Below are 6000 nucleotides of genomic sequence, written 5' to 3' on the forward strand. Positions count from 1 at the left end.
ATCGTTCCATATCGATTAGCTGACATATCTATATTCACTTATTATCAATAATGTTCACGAAGGCGTTAATCGACTTAAATTATGATCAACATGGTACTTCATTATCATCGGTGATATTATTCATACGGTACATTTACATGCGAATCTTTCTTTTCTCATAATGGGTTATCACGTGATAGTCCAGATGGCGAATGTATGCCGAGGCAGGTGTTTTTCGCCGGTTTATACCTGTTATAACTTGTATTATCCTTTTAAAATACCACTCACCTTCCAGTCATATTGGCAAGAAAGTTTTCTTGCGTGTATTTCATATTAATATTCCCTCTTGATTCCAAATTTACTCGCTGCGACATTTCTTAGCGGAATCACTTAATTACAGCTCCACTAAAAAAATTGCTGAGAGTAAAGTCGAGATATAAAGCGATTTTTTAAACAAAATAAACGCTTATCACCTTTTAACTGATATGGTTGGAAAGTGATCGTCATTATACAATTAAACACAAGTAATAATTGGTATTAAACAGGCAAAAATAACTTTGTCTGCATGGACGTCGCCATCTTGACTACCACGTTATTTATGACCTCTGATCCTGTCTCAGTTTTGCAGAAGGGAATAGTAAACAAATTTAATTATAACCGCTACATCCAAAAATCGAGGTTTATATTTAAACTCATGTTTATTAGGCTACATGTCAAATGTTTTTGTGCAAGTGTTGTTCGTTTGACAAGTTGAATGACATTTAAAGCAGCAGCCTGCACTCATTAGTTAAGACGATATGAGTCGCGTTCTGAGAAAACTGTGCATAATGCATGTGCGTAAAATGTCGTCCCAGATTAGCCTTGCAGTCTGCAAAGGCTAATCTGGGACTACACTTCCGCTTTTATTACATTTTTCGTTTAAATGAAGTATTTTAAGCAAAAATCCAATTTAGGCGGAAAGTGTCGTCCCTGATTAGCCTGTGCGGCCTGCACAGGCTAATCTGGGACGACACTTTGCGCACATGCATTATGCCCAGTTTTCTCAGAACGCGACTCATATCATGGTCAAAGTCCCAATGTGTATGGACATTCAAAAAAAATAATTATATACAATTATAAGAATTAGAGGAAAGGCAGAAATGGGTTTTAGAATCCCCATCAATATACAAAATATTTATCACGTGGAAAGTAGAAATACAATTATAGTAACGGGAGTTGTGCACAGTTTGATGTGTTATTTTATTTTAAGAACTAAGCAATCTTTTAATTCACTTACAGTGTTAACATATAAAGATCTCACATAAGTATTCAAACGGTCGACAAATCAAATTTTAGACCTCATGCAAATTAAGCACCGTGGTACTTCTGAACGAGCACGTCACTATGATAAGCTAGGAGGAACCTTAAGCTGTGTTAATAGATAAATAACTCCGTGGTTCAAAACTATTATTCAATAGAGAGTTATGATATAATTAAACATTCTTCATTTTAAAGGTTCAACTTAGAAAACTGTTTCAATATGCTCCTGCAAATTATATAGCCACCCGTCTATCGTGAATGAAATAATTAAAGTCTTAAAGGGACCTTCACCGATTTTGGCATGAATTGAAGTTTGTCATTAAATGCTTTATATTGATAAATGTTAAACTTGGATCTAACAAGCTCTAGAAAAAAGAAGAAAGTTAAAGAAAAAATAAGTCAACCTCAACTAGGCTCGAACCTCTGACCCCTTGAATAAATTTCTATCGCTTAGAACACACGGCCATCGTACAATTAACGATATATTTTATACTACATATAAGAAATCCTCGTAGAATCACAAAATATAATTACAACAACAGAACTCTTCAAATTGTTCAATCGTTTCAAGTTGCAACGCTTTATAATTTTCAGATTTTTAAATCACAAAAAGATGCATATACATGTAATAATGGATATTTTAGAGCATGGTAAATGTTCGGTATTACTGTCTCCTCTCACATATCATAACTACAAGGAAAATGTGTGAATCTGAAACAATTTCATTTTAATTTGTCAATATAGAAAAACTTGAAAATACCCCTTTAATGAGTAATTAATGATACATTACGAACTAGTATACTTTAAAAAATAAACTTCGGCAAATAAATAACAAATATGTTTAAAGAAAAACACGTAAACCACACGTAAAACGCTTTTTCCCATAAAAACAATTTACAAGTTTAACATTTGAAGTTGTAAACGTGTCTTTCGATCGTCTTGAATGTAAAGATTGTATTATTCAATTGATTATTTACCTATTTGTACAAACATTATTGTATTGATTAAAAAACTAGCGGCTAAGTTTGCGTTAACAAACACAATCAGCGAATTGCAGACTTAGCACTTATTTATGGGCGTTCGAAGATGGAAATACTTCCTTTCTGGTGTTTACGTTTTCAGCGAATCTTTTTAAATACAATTTCAACTAAAAACACATATCTGATAATTTATCCCAGCGTACATACCACCAAACACTACTTCTGCATTCAGAGATTTTGATCATATACATCGTTTGCAAAAATCATTCTACTACAAACAAAAAAAAGCAATAGTCGTTTCCGAAACCTCAAGGGCCACGAGTCAAATGTTTGGAAGTAACATCTTCCGGTCGACTGCTTAATTTGTTAAAATTGTGCACCTGGTGTCAAAACTGCCCACAGCTCTGAGATCACATTATTGATATATACTTATTATTTCGTCTCTTAGTATTTTTATATACAACATTTTTTCTAAAACCGCAAGTGTCAATGAGTGATTTATGAGTGTTTTGTAGCAGTATTGTTCATTACAAAGTTTGTTCCAACCATGCCTTTGTGGTCTAATTTTGCTCCGCCCTTGAGTTACTTTTATTCCTTATGCATGTATATACACACATAAACAATGAAATTTCAATAGTAGCATGCACACAATAATGAACTTATTTTAAAGCCGAAGAAACCGATACGTTTTGTCTTTCATCTTTCAATTAGCAAATGAGTTTAACAGTGTTGAAGCATTGTGCTGTGAATAATCATTATTAAAATATGAATTTGCAGCTTGTAAAGCGTCCGAACGACCTTACACTGAACAGTTATTATATTCACTTATGGGACACATAAGCGAACGAACATTTGAAAAGCTTAATATGAAGTCATTCACTAATTGAATAATTCATGTGAAACAAGTTTAGTAAATTAATCGATATGCTGACCGCTAGAGATACAACTCCAGCGGGAAAAACAAGGATATAATTCTTGAATATCGCTATATAATATATGAATTCGCTATTGTATTACTTTGCGTAAATGCGTATCAATAACTCAGGAATAATTCAGGAAAGAGTCCCATGTGAATAATACATAGATTTCATGCAAGTATTTTGGGACAAGCTCTAGTCATAGTCCACGCTAATATTAAGTATACAAGAAGTGGATGCAATATGATAATGTAATATGCGTATTTATATTCTATACGACCCGATGTAGTGTATGTAATAATAATATCAGATAAAAGTCTCAGTAAATACACAAAAATGGTTAATCGCATTTATTCCTGATAAATATATTTTCGTATGCATATGCAAACATAATATCATCAGAAAAATTCAGTTAAAATCAATATTTTCTGCACACTTAACTTTGCTCATGTTCTGAAATTAAATGAAATCAAATTAAACTAGAAATGGCGCGGCAGAGGCCGACGCGTATCCCCACGCCGCATGTTTGACCCAGGGGCGCCCAAGGATTGGTAATGGGGATATGCAAAGTTGAGATTGACCGTTTTGTCATAAGAGAAGTTCAGTATCAATTAGAAGTGAATCGGTGTAGAAATGAAGAAGTCAAAGTAAAAGGCAGTTTTGGGTGGGTGTGGCCTATTTGGGCGGGGCGCCCCAGGGTTGGTAATGGGGCCATGCCTAGTTGAGATTTAACGTATTGTCATAAGAAAAGTTCTGTATCAATTGGAAGTGAATCGGTGTAGAAATGGAGAAATTATAGTAAAATGCAATTTTGTGTGGGTATGGCCTATGTGGGCGGATCGCCCCAGGGTTGGTAATGGGGCCATGCATAGTTGAGATTGACCGTATTGTCATAAGAGAAGTTCAGAATCAATTACAAGTGAATCGGTGTAGAAATGAAAAAGTTATAGTAAAAGGCAATTTTGGCTGGGTGTGGTCTATGTGGGCGGGGCGCCCCAGGGTTGGTAATGGATCCATGCATAGTTGAGATTGACCGTATTGTCATAAGAGAAGTTCAGTATCAATTAAAAGTGAATCGGTGTAGAAATGAAGAAATTAAAGTAAAAGGCAATTTTGGGTCGGTGTGGCCTATGTGGACGGGGTGCCCCAGGGTTGTTAATAGGGCCATGCATAGTTCAGATGACCGTATTGTCATAAGAGAAGTTCAGTATCAATTTGAAGTGAATCGGTGTAGAAATGAAGAAATTATAGTAAAAGGCAATTTTGGGTGGGTGTGGTCCTTGTGGGCAGGATGCCCCAGGTTGGTTATGGGGCCATGCATAGTTGAGATTGACCGTATTGTCATAAGAGAGGGGAAGTGAATCGGTGTAGAAATACAGAAATTATAGTAAAAGGCAATTTTGGATGGGCGTGGTCTATGTGGGCGGGGCGCCCCAGGGTTGGTTATGGGGCCATGCATAGTTGAGATTGACCGTATTGTCATAATAGATGTTCAGTATCAATTTGAAGTAAATCGGTGTAGAAATGAAGAAATTAATGTAAAATAACATAAACAAACGAGTGAAAATCTCTGAACCGGCCCACCCCAACCCCCATAGCTTTTGACCAAGGGGTCAGATCAAAATTCCAAATACTGCAGGGTCGCACATATGCTCATAGCTACCATGTGTGTACGTTTCAAGGTTCTAGTGCTTATAGTGTAGGAGGAGATAGTGGTCAGGACGGACGGACAGACGAACAGACGGCGGAGATAACCACAATATCGCAACGCTTTTCAAAAAGCGTGGGGATAATAAAATGCAGTCCTACGTGTATAATATCTCTCATGGGCGCCACTCTTGGTATTTTCTAAGACGGTAACCGCACTGATAAAATCAGTATTGCAAAGGAAGCCTAAAATAAAGAACATACATACCCGCATAATATGGAAATTGAATTCTCGGACCCCATTGTATACTGTATTTGTCGGTCTCACTACGAGCTAAGTTGGAAGAAAACATAATGATGCGGATGGGGTGTTATACATTTGAGTCGTGTTCTGAGAAAACTGGGCTTAATGCATGTGCGTAAAGTGTCGTCCCATATTAGACTGTGCAGTCCGCACATGCTAATCAGTGACGACACTTTCCGCTTTTATATTATTTTTAGTTTCAAGGAAGTCCCTTCTTACCGAAAATAAAGTTTAGGCGGAAAGTGTCGTCCCTGATTAGCCTGTGCAAACTACACAGGCTAATATGGGACGACACTTTACGCACATGCATTACGCCCAGTTTTCTCAGAACAAGGCTCATATATTTGTGTATGTCAATAAATGCCCTTACGATATTTGGAAGCAGAAGAATCCTTTCTTCCAATTTTCAAACGAGACTTTACGCAGATGCATTACGCCCAGTTTTCTCAGAACAAGGCTCATATATTTGTGTATGTCAATAAATGCCCTTACGACTCTTGGAAGCAGAAGAATCCTTTCTTCCAATTTTTAAACGAGCAATGCATCCAAATGATGCACACTGCACCATCGTATTATCTGTAGATCAGCAATGTCACATAACAATACGAATCGTAATCAACTCAATGTAGATCGAAAATTCAAAACATGCGAGTAAATGATGAACAAAGTCCTGTATACAGTGACGTTCTCGCGAAATATGCGTTACTGTAAATAACAATGAAGGTCGTTCTGGGTCATGCGCAGTGGTGTTCGACTACGTCATCAGGGGAAAATAGCGGCGTAAATTGCCGCATTACGGAAATTACCGATCATCAAAAACATCGTTTTTCAGCTCTTAATATATTTATTTTTTTATTTCAATGTTATTATATGG

Source organism: Dreissena polymorpha, chromosome 1, assembly GCF_020536995.1.
Source record: "Dreissena polymorpha isolate Duluth1 chromosome 1, UMN_Dpol_1.0, whole genome shotgun sequence".
In the NCBI taxonomy this organism is placed as follows: Eukaryota; Metazoa; Mollusca; class Bivalvia; order Myida; family Dreissenidae; genus Dreissena; species Dreissena polymorpha.